At 39.4% G+C, this 12,351-nt stretch overlaps 1 protein-coding gene across 3 annotated transcripts in view; it reads left to right on the top strand.

The window, feature by feature from the left end:
- Positions 1 to 8,265: 8,265 nt before the first annotated feature.
- Positions 8,266 to 12,351, top strand: part of LOC124288496 (protein tyrosine phosphatase type IVA 2-like) — a 45,639-nt gene continuing 41,553 nt past the window's right edge. Inside the window, exon 1 of one of the 3 annotated variants that reach the window (XM_046725016.1) lies at positions 8,266 to 8,384. The gene's annotated coding sequence lies outside the window, so the exon portion shown is untranslated. Of the gene's footprint in view, positions 8,385 to 11,090; positions 11,230 to 12,351 lie in introns of those variants that run through there. The other 2 variants (XM_046725014.1, XM_046725017.1) reach the window with 2 other exon arrangements.

Raw genomic sequence — 12,351 nt, 5'->3', positions numbered from 1 at the left:
AGTATCATAACTCATTAAAGTTATTTCAACATCCAGAAAATTTGAAAAAGCAAAGGCTACGTTTTTGGTCAAACCCTGGTCAGGCATTATCTAGTTCTGGAACAGAATAACTTACAAAAATCTCAGGTGACTTTTCATGTAACGGAATAAAGATTGAAACATATATTTAATCCATATTTGATATAGTTCTTCTGATAAACCATAAGTTTTTTAGGAGGTTACTACTATTTGAAGACTGAGCCAAAGCTAGTGTTTATTAAGATGGTGGATTTGGACAAATTGTTCAAGGTTTGTTGATGGTTATTTGCAAAATGAGCTTCTTATTAAATTGCACACTGGTTTTGTAGGAGGTGAACGCTTCAGGACATTTTCATGTCTGTTTTCCTAAACCTTTGTTATGACTTTTACCAAATTTTGAATCAACTTTACTATAATTTTTATGACACCAGTAAGTATCTCAGAAAAGGAAATAGATCAAAATCAGTGTTATGTCCTCTAGGATATGGTCTCAGATCTAATAAAACAAAGATTATCATTGTTTAATTAAGAAGCAATAATTGTATTGACAGAAGGCTTTGAACATAGGATATATTCTTTGCACCTTATTTACACTAGTAGTTAGCAGTTAAACATCTCTGATGAAAAAACAATAGATCTACATTTGTATTTTGTGTAACATTCTATTTCAATGCTAGTTAATTGTTCGAATAACTGTGGATTCTCTGTTCCAAAATTTGGCATCACATGTTTCCTATTTCTGGAAGATGGGTCAGCTAGTGTACAGGTGCAGACTGTATCTTGGATCTTCTTTGTGTTCTGGTGCTGTGACATACCTGTACATAAACGCTGGCAGTTCATGAAGTCCAGTATTGTGGAAGTTTGTATGTAAATTAGGATTCCACAAGAAAGTACATATAGAAAATTAAATGGAAATGATGATTAAAAATGATTTCCTTATATTCAGTGTCATTTTATCATGGTGTACAGATTTTGAAGAGAAACTTTACTGAGAGTTGCTGCAGCTCAGCAGTTGAGTATTTGCTTCTGGGTATGTCTATTAACATCGGCAATAACTCAAATACCTCAAACTCAACCCTATGATAAACTGTGACATCATCACGTACTATGACACCATCAAACATGACAATATTGCATTTTACTTACGTCACAAACACCTTGAAGTGCGTGAAATCATCATTTTTTTCGGGCTACCGGTGGACATACCATATCAATGTTAGTCCGCGTCTGTTTTGTCAACCCACATGTGTTCATTCAGAAAATGACGAGGTGAGGTTAGTGTTCCTTTAAAACCTCGAATTCAATGCAATGTTACGTATGTTTATGTGATTGACAGCTATTGACAGCCAGATGTAAGCTATTAACAAGTACAACTTCCAGACTATTCACGTGATCAAATACAGGAACATGGCTATGATAGATGATCTACCTCCATTTCCCAAGGGACTGATTGTACCATATAGATGTACTCTTCATAGTATTTACCATTATGTATAGAGTTATGTTTGGTAATACATACATCCCTGCTTATCCTGATGTTTGTTATGCTGTGATAATCTATGTGGTGGAGGAAACGGCCATTTCATTGCTAAGTTTCGGTTGCAGGATTGTTCGTATCCAAATTGCGCGGATGGATCACTGGATTGTCTTGTCCAGACTCGATTATTTACCAACCGTTGCCATATAGCTGGAATTGTACAGCAAACAAACAAAACATCAGCTCACAATCCTTCTAATCCACTCATCCAGTGGTGCTGTTATAGTGAGAACTGGGCGTAAAGATTCCTGTTCACCACTGTTTTAAGATATCGCAAAATAAACAATAAAGTATAAAATACCATAAAAGGAAATATTATCACTTAGTCGGATTTCTGATGAAAAACAATCTTCACTTATCACTTTAAGATATCAAAGGTTCGGTTTAGCGATGTAGAAATACGTTTTATGATATCATAAGTGCATCTTAAGATATCACCAAATGTGTTTTAAAACGAATCTAACACATTGAAATGTACATTGGCTTCACTATGACAAGGAGAGCTGGCGACTAGTGAAATTACATCATATGGTCATATGGCACTGTCAACATTACAATGCTGCCATAGGCATCAAGACATTCTATGAGAAACGTTTGAATCCCCGTGTTAAAATATCGAACAATTATTACGATGCAGGTTATTGGCGTTAAACATTATCTGTCCGTTGTGAATTATGGAGTGGAGGAACTTTCAATAATTTGCTCAAGTAATCGATTCTGAAAGCTGCTGAGTCTGATGTAACAACTTAATACCATACTGACACATCTGTATATCTATAAATATGATCATATAAATACCGTACATATTAACGAGGCGAACGGAGAATAAAGAGCGGGACATAATGAAGATTTTATGTGCGCTTCGCATTCATTTCATTCACTGGAAAAAATAAGTGCACACAGACTCACGCACGCACGCCTAATAGAGAAGTAATCAACATCAAACAAACAAAAGCAAAATAACAAGAAACAATTCAGAAATCAATGAACCAGCAATTAAAATTTGTAACGCTTCCACTTTGATGACAGATGATGGCGCTAATACAAACTAATAATGAAAATATTCTTGTTCAATTGTCTTTGTATATAAAGCATGCATTAGCTAAAAGAGATCTTCTTATAAAACGAATTGTATACCCTTAAATATATATGTAAATATCCAAAATATTCCTTTATCACTGTAACTCTCATGAATATGGGTCGGAGGCCTTTCATACATCTTTTGACTTTTGACTTGACTACAGGTATTTTCAAGCAGATTGAGGAGTCTGCTTTTCTAATACAATCAAACAATGTGATTTTCCTCAAGGTATCAAAAACTACCCTCACAACCTTTTTTTCAGTATTTCTATGATTCACGGAGTGTTGTTGCATCGTCTAAATATTTCTGTCAGGAAATTACAGTATTGCCACCCAACAATATAGTGGGGATACTGTACTAGTTGAGGTTTATGCGACATGTATAATCCGTACACGCTGGGTGAGTACCTTGAATATGCCACAACCAATGATACTAGTATACTGACGAATGATGATAATTTTATATAAGTGCAACTTCTTTAAATTATTCTGTGAAAGGCGACGTTTCTACATAAATTATAATGTCGTTGTCAAGCAAGTGATTCTAAATCACCTTAACTTCTAAAATGTCCAAAAGAAGTCAATGATATCCTGTTCAACATTTGTTAAGGACCATGGAGTTTTGCAAAAATATTATATGACATAAGTAACAGGACGTGTCACAAGTAGCACAGAGGTCTACTAGGAAGGCATGTCATCTGATAACAGTGGATCCGACCCTTTGTGAGAAAGTTAAAGTTATACTATGGTGGCCGTTCAGGCCCAACCCTGAACATACAGGTGGTGACACGACAGGAGTCAAAGTCACAACAGAACTTTGTGTGTAAACCCACAGCCGCATTACAGCTTGACACTGCCCTCCCATGCAGCCAATAAGGCACTGGATCTATTCTGTAGGGGACCCGCGAAGATCCGGGTTAGAATTGATCTTCAACCCATGCTTGTCGTAAGAGGCGACTAACGGGATCGGGTGTTCAGACTCGCTGACTTGGTTGACACATGTCATCGGTTCCCAGATCGATGCTCGTTATGTTGATCACTGAATTGTCTGTCCCAGGCTCCAATATTTACCGCCGACATATAGTTTGTATATATTGCTAAGTACGGCGTAAAACTAAACTCACTCACTCACTTTCCTACATAGGGCGGCGGATATCATCGTGTCACGCTGAAGACCCTTCTTCGATTCCAGTTTCTGCTGCACCCGCTGCCTTGATACTATGAGTGTTTCTATCGGCGGCATAAAACCATACTCACTCACTTATCCCAAAAGCTGTGCTTGGTCTTCCGAACAAGGATCAGGTTTACTTACCCAAAGATCGAGAGGAAATATTTCAGGATACAATATATACAATGCTTGTAAAGATATTCTAACTTAATGATATACATGAGACAGACACGAGAGTTGATTTCGATGACATGCCCTTCTTTAATTGCTTCGTCATTTGGGGCATGATGAGGAGTATTTCATGTTATGCTGATTAATACTTTGTGTAATTGTGTGTTATTTGCCTGGGCACGTTTTGATCATTGTTTGTGGAAACTCCTATTTTCTTCATACCGAACAATCCATTTTTCCGTCGCCGCTACAACAAGGGACGTAATTCTGGTACGTCTAATATACATTCCCTCCATTTTATAGGTTCCGTGCACTGGATGCGCGACCGCCTACAGATGTCGGAAGACCGGAGCGCTGTCCTCGTGTTCAACTCCCCAGAGTCGCTTCCCACTCACAATCTTCAGGATTCCATGAAATTGAAACCATGTCTATTTCTGGAGCCTCAATAAGATTAAAACACTGACTGACTGACTGAGTTTGGTTTTACGCCGTTTTTAGCAATATTCCAGCAATATCACGGCGGGGGACACCAGAAATGGGCTTAACACATTGTGCCCATGTAGGGAATCGAACCCGGGTCTTCGGCGTGACGAGCCAACGCTTTAACCACTAGGCTACCCCACCGCCCAAGATTAAAACAAATAACCACAAAAGCACAATATAAAACCACGATTATAGGAATTATAATCTGGATAACTTATTTCTTTAGTGAGTGAGTAAGTGAGTGAGTTTAGTTTTACGCCGCACTATTTCTTTAAAAAGGATAGGTCCACTTACTATAAAATAGCAATCGGTAAACAACGATATTTCAAAATTCAATAGTAACAATATTGAGACCTATAAATCAATACTATACTATGAAACTGGAATCTGATTGGTCAGTTAAAAAATGAGTGATTATCAAATAACAATAATTCCCCTCTACTGATTGAAACGGGGAAACTGATGGCCGGGTCACCGTGGAAGGTAATTTTGATGGATACTTCTCTTTCTGTCATTGTCGACAGGCACATTAACATAAATTATATATACAATTATGTACCCATGTAGATCCCGGTTAGAATTGGTCTTCAGCAGACCATTCTTCTCGTAAGAGGCGACTAACGGGAACCGGGGGTCAGACTCGCTTGACCTGAGTAACACATGCCATCGCATCCCAATTGCTCGTGTTGTTGATCACTGGATTGTCTGGTCCAGACTTCAATTAGTTACAGACAACCGCTTATAGCTGGAATATTTGCTGAGTGCGGTGTTAAACAACAAAATATGTACAATTATAGGTTTCAAAATGCAAAGTTGCAGTTATTACGATATTCGGATGTGGTAAAACATTTCAAGTAGATGCAATAAAAATCAACAAAGAGAATGTAATGTATTTTAGGTTTAGGACAACAGCGAGTATGAGCGTCACATTGAATGTTCACTAACTAATTACAAGCAAACAAAAGAAAAGAACATTGACTATGAATATTCATACGACGCATTAAAGATCACCTTCAGTGTTGTACCCGCTGACTTGTACCAGAGGACTTCGGATAATGGAGGGGTGTTACTGCGAACTAACTTACATACATGGTATAGACAGTAAGGGGCGGGGCTGGGCTGGTCCAATGATACCATTCAGACAGTACCGCTGAGCAATGTGACGTGTCAACAAGATGACCGCGTCTGTGATTATTACACTGTAAGTACCTAGGAGTGAGTGAGTATGGTTTTATGCCGCTTTTAGCAATATTCCAGCAATATCACGGCGGGGGACACCAGAAATGAGCTTCACACATTGTACCCATGTGGGGAATCGAACCCGGGTCTTCAGCATGACGAGCGGACGTAAGTACGTGTATGTATAACAGAAGGTGCGTGTATTGGACGTCTGCAAATCATAGTAGCCGTGAACATCATTATCAGACGTAGTGAACTTTAACACAAGAACTCGTAACTATACCTTACGATATCAACATTATAACCGGTGTTTTCTGCGATGTTTTGGTTTTATGTGGTTTTGTTGCTTATTTGATAAATGGTTTGTGTGAATTAATGCTTCATTTATACCCGAGAGCGGAAGGTCGCGGGTTCGATCCCCGACCTCGTCATACCAAAAGACGTTAAAATATGGTACTTGTTGGTCCCTGCCTGGCGCTCGGCATTAATGGGTACAACAAGGACTGGTCGGCTCGGAGTCAGTATAATGTGTCTGAGTGGGGTATCCATGCTTCACTGCGGCATGGTATCTCAGTGGGCTAGCGCTATAAAACCAGCTTAAGTCTGGGCTAGTACAAGCAGCCGCACATACACATACACACGCATGCACGTCGTCATATGAGCGAATTATTCTCCAGCGCGACGTTAAACCCAATTTCACCTCACCTCATTTATACCTACGAATCCACGTGGGTCCAAAATATTCATTTACACCTTACACTGTGGTAACATATGTTATATTTGGGATTACACTTTTTTAGTAAAGTACAGATTCTAGTACTTTTTTGACCCGTGAAGATCCGGGGTAGAATAGGTCTTCAGCAACCCATTCTTGTCATAAAAGGCGACTATGCTTGTCGTAATAGGCGACTAACGGGATCGGGTGGTCAGGCTCGCTGACTTGGTTGACAGGGTCATCGGTTCCCAGTTGCGCAGATCGATGCTCATGCTGTTGATCACTGGATTGTCTGGTCCAGATTCGATTATTTACAGACCGCCACCATATAGCTGGAATATTGCTGAGTGCGGCGTAAAACTAAACTCACTCACTCACTCTAGTACTTTTGGGCAGTCTAGACTACCAGTTGTCCGACTTCAATTTTTGTGGAAGCCGCGGTGGCTGAGCGGTCTAGGCGTCTGACTTTGTGTGCTTGCGTTTAGGTGCCAGACTCTGAGGGTTCAGGTTCGAATCCCGGATGGGACTCAACCCAAAAAGTACTAGAATCTGTACTTTACTAAGAAAGTGTAATCCCAAATATAACAAATGTTACATTTGACCACTTTCTAAAATGGCATTGTGTATTACACTGTGGTCATATATTTCTATGTATTAACAGTATGAAATGATATCGTCATAGTATCGATATGTTAGTTATATATTATTTATATAATGAGGTTATTGTCATTATCTTGCCAACTCAGGTTATCAAGATCGCTATGTCAAATTATACTGGTTTTCATTCAGTACAGCATCTCTATAATTCTTCAAACACTCCCGAAATTTAGTTGTAAGTGTATGTATTTCTAAATCTTTCTCTACTGAATCTTTCACAATTGATGTGGGTGTTTTTACATGTCCCTAGCTGATCAGCCAATCAGAACTCTCCAAACAACGGCACTGATAACAGTGGGTTTTCCCTAGCAGCTTTTGTAATTGCGCCTTTCGCCGTCAGCGGTTGTTTACGAGCAGTTTGTTCCATAATCTTTCAGTAAACGACCCATATCACTGATACATTGTATACAAACAGTAATGTATCCATGTATGTATTCGATATCACATGTCGCGAGACAAACGGGCACGCCCATACATTTTATTTTGTCTGCAGGAGTGACCATAGTTTCCATATATTGCTATCAGAATGGTCAGAAGGAAGTACATGTATAATGTTAGTCTTCTGCTACTGCTGACACTGATACCACAGTTAGGTTCGATATGTACAACTATGCTAGTTGTTTCAGTACAGTGAGTACTGTGCGTGAGTGAGTGAGTGAGTATGGTTTACGCCGCTTTTAGCAATATTCCAGCAACATCACGGCGGGTGACTCCAGAAATGGGCTTCACACATTGTACCCATGTGGGGAACGGAACCAGTGTCTTCGGCGTGACGAGCGAACGCTTTAACCACTAGGCTACCCCACCGCTCTTGTTTCAGTACAGGGACTACACATTATCCACATCTCTTCCAACACTCACGAATTTAGTTTATTTAATATCATGTATTTCGAAACTGATGCCTAGTGTTTGTTTATCTCCTTCCCCCACTGTTAATCAGAGTCTGGTAAGCAGGAGGGGCGTGGTCTTCCTGAAACACGAATCTGAAGTACCCTTTGCCGCTTTTAGGTCTCGACAAACACAACCCGGACCTCCCGCAATCTCAGCTGACCTTTCACGTCATGTGACAGTCAATATAAGACTATATATAGTCATTTTAGTTACCTACGTGTCTAATTATAGCTTGGAGACTCACGAAGCACCCGACCTGTGGGCCAAGCATGTTTAGCTGAATGAAATGTCTCCAAGTATGACAGACGTAACTGGGTCACGTGTCACGTGAGATATGAATGAAACTCGCGTCATGTACATATCAATGACATCAAACGATCAGCAGTTAGAATAGGAAGACTAAACACTATCACGTGTACCCGGAGAGATAAAGTCAATGGCGTATACACGTCAAGGAATGACAAGGAATCATTCAGATGAAAAACGTATGTATTAAATCAATTTTGATCTTACTGAAAATCACTACTTACTTTGACTCCATAACGCCGCCCAAGAGAGTCCGGTTAATCGGTGTCCTCTCAATGAGCCAGATTCTGTCAAAACAGGGATTTGGCTGACTAGGGTTAATGTTTTGATAAATATTGGCCCAGGTGAGCCATAGTCTGTATCACAAAATGCTAATTTAGACGGTTAATCCTTGGGCTCGATCGGCAACAACGGGGAGACCCCACATATTCCACAGGGACTGAGTGAGTGAGTGAGTTCAGTTTTACGCCGCTTTTATCAGTATTCCAGCAATATCACGACTGGGGACACCAGAAATGGGCTTCACTCATTGATCTTCGGCGAGACGAGTTAACGCTGTAACCACTAGGCTACCCTACCGCCCCTATTCCACAGTCAGCGTTATACGTTGATTACTTGTTCATTTTTCTATATCCTATGTAGAGCACTCTCCTTTATTTTGTAGAAGCTTGTTGGAGAGTCTTTGTTTGTTGCCTAAGGTTGCACTCGGCAATATTCCTTTTTATATGATAGCGGTGTGTAAATAAGTGAGGCAAGACCGAACAATCCAGTGATTTTCATCGTGACCATCGATCTTCGTACGTATTTTGGATACGACGACATGCATCAACCGCATCGGCGAGACTGATCATCCAATGACGTCATGAGTTGCGTAAGACCGATTCAAACCTTGAGTATTACTATTTTATTACCTTCGAGGGCGAAAATATTGGGGTTCATATTTTCATACGATGCCCTAGGGCAAAATATCACTTTGTCATGGTGACGTGACGTCATGAACAATGCTATGACGTCACGTTTCTTCTGTGACGTTGCGTTCTACATGCGGCGACGGCGGGTTGTCAGCCTGTGTTTGAAAGCAGATTTGGGTATATTTTCAATTTGACGACTTCGGTAATAAACAGAATATTATATCCGTGTCCATATCATACTATGTTTACGACACGAGTGCCTACATGTTGGTATTGCCCGAGCGAGGGATATACCGATATTTAGGCACGAGTGAACAACTAAGGGAGGTCACACTAATTTACGAGCGCTTCAATATTAGCTGCCACTACAGATCATCAGAAATAAACTGTGACAAACATACAGCCACTTAACACTGTACGTGTACGTATTATATGCTGTATATTGATACATTAAGGGTGGAGGGTGGTGACAATACGTGTATGTATTATGCTATATCTGGATCTACTGTAGCATAATACTGTCTTTTTATGTCTTTGTGAATCAACTTTGAAAGTGATTTTCAGTGTAAGATTATGAAGACCGATTGGAAAATACGAAGCAAGAACATTTTGCTTTCTTTCCGAATAACTTCGCCACTCATGAAAATATCGCTTTTGTCGTGTCACTTAATGAAAAATGGTGTTACCAAATATCCTCTATTTCATGCTGGAATATTTGTCTGGTTGCTTGAGAAGGTCAAAGCTGACCTGAAAATGACATTATATATTTCGTCGATTTAGGCACATGCTTCATCCTTGGCATACTATATATTTGATGTGACGAAAGAAAGAAATGGCACAGCGAAAGAGGCTGGGAATGAAAAATAACACAGTTTTATTTTTTCGAAAAATAGATTTAATTGATCTGAAAACAGTTTAGGGACTGGTCATTTATGAAAGGGATTTGGGTATGAATTTTCATTATTTGACAGGAGGGCATGGAAAATGTTACATGAAGTGGGAGATCGTGCAGTAAAATATGACTTAGTCCCAAGACCAGTCCATGCACCTCCAATCCCCTCCCCAATTATAAATGACCAGCCTCTTAGAAACTATCTTGTCTTTTGAAGAATGTCAGTAGATCTGCACTCAAGATTACTGACGTTATTTCGGCAAGCATCTTTCTTCATCGTTATAACACCCCAGTAACCGGTGTTTATGGTAATGTAAGTAGATATAAACTTTATATCTACTTATGCGGTATATGCACTAATATATATTTGTCACGTAGGTTCGGTACCGTCACATCGGCGGCTTATATAAATCACCTCACCACAATCTACGCACATCATAAACGCCCAATAAATCTTTTCGGAACTAACAGGTTCACCCTACCAACAAGTAAACACACAAAAACCAGTCTCATGTCTGACTAGATGTCCCCAAGGTTGCTGGTTTCATCAAAACGGCAAACAAATAAAGTTTAAACGTGATATAAATTAACTGCTGTTCGAAGCGATGTTAACCCAACTTATTCTTTCACCCAAGTTAGATTCAACTGGATTACAAAAAAGTGAAAAATGGCTTTTTTTTGGTTGTCCTTTTGGTATTAATAGTACGCCACTTTTTTTCGTTTTACCTTATTTTTCGTTTGGTTTTATGTTCAGAAAGGATTGGGATTTCAAAACTGAAAACCTGTAATAATTCGTAATTCCGAGACCAAAAGAACAAAGATTGGTTGTATTGCAGTTGGCTGTGAAATGTCAATCATGACGACACCACGAGCAATCATCTGATGAACGGCATTGTATAAATAGGGATACTTAGTCACGTTTTCCCATCAACAGATTAGTCAGTGTATGAATAAAGAACTAATAATTATATATACCATAAGAACGATATGAACTCTCTACAAACTGCATGCCAGAAGCTACCGTCTACGATTTCTGTTGTTTTGTTAAAATCTGACAGCTCTCCCACGTGAGATAGTTGTATGACATTCCTAAACTTGTGACGTCACAATCACGAGCGGCCATTTTGGCGAAACAGGAACACCGACCATACGTTTGTGTGGAGTCTCGCTGATACAGCGAGTTTAACAAAACTGCAACGATCAATGTGCAGAAACATCGTGGTAAGTCAGTTCTGATCACTCCTAAGTGTGTATATTCTTCGTTATGTAAAGATACGACATACAGTAGTTTTTTAGTTAGGCCGAACTCCTCTTCGGATGGCGATGGTAAGTCACGAATGTTCATCACCTAAACCAGCCATGTTGTCTTGTTTGGGGAAGGTTTTGATGTCTAGATTAACTGTAAATGATTTATGCAGTTATATTGTGGGAAGAATTCTCTTATGAAAAGGTTAGGTGTTGTGTTTGTTCGGCTTTTCCCGCTCAGGAAGTGCGGACCTTCCCCGCCGAAATGACAGCTGTCTGTTGTCAGTTATGAGACAATCCGAGACATCGATGTGAAATATCACCCGAGTGGTTACCAGCCAAAAATGCAGCAAAATGTCATATTTATGTTACAACTTGGTTACTGTTCTTCGTGAAGTCTCGTACATATGTTTGTTGGGTGTGGATTAGTGAAATACTACCTCACACTCCGAGTTTTTGTCCCCTCCTGTTCTGTCAAGATAGTGTCATCTAATAACGTCCACAGCTCATCTGACAAATATTGGCATGAATAAAATCAACTCTGAAATACATAATTTATTAACATTACTTTTTACTGGCGAAATTGTCATGCCGAATCACACATGTTCTCTGTATCAGGAATGTTTTAGGCCTAACCAAAAGTAACCATGGTAAGCCATACTCATCACCCAAGACTGACCATAATACACAGTCTGTGCCAAAACCTTTTGACTTAACTACCTTGGCAAGTATTATTTCAACAGATTTTAGACGAGTGGCCAAATCAGCTGACCATGTATGTATACTTGATATGGGAGATATGATATGTTTTGTCCAGTCTGCGATCGTACAGTTGTAGCCACTACTCCCATGCTAGAGTCTGCTAAATTTTGTTTCAGTCAAGTAAGATAAGCTTGTACTAGCCCATATACAAAGACCTGACAATGATACCAAACGACAAACTCAATCTGGTGGAGTTAATAGGTTTTGAAAAAATATTTTTTCTCAAATTGGAGCCTTTTGGGATGTCAAGAATTTACAATGGGTCCACTTAAAATCATATAAAGGCCCCATGCAACCAAAAAAAACAACCATAATTAAAACACAATTATCACTTAT

Source organism: Haliotis rubra, unplaced genomic scaffold, assembly GCF_003918875.1.
Source record: "Haliotis rubra isolate DU_JTF1 unplaced genomic scaffold, ASM391887v1 Scf419, whole genome shotgun sequence".
In the NCBI taxonomy this organism is placed as follows: domain Eukaryota; kingdom Metazoa; phylum Mollusca; class Gastropoda; order Lepetellida; family Haliotidae; genus Haliotis; species Haliotis rubra.
This window is presented reverse-complemented; position numbering and strand designations above follow the sequence as displayed.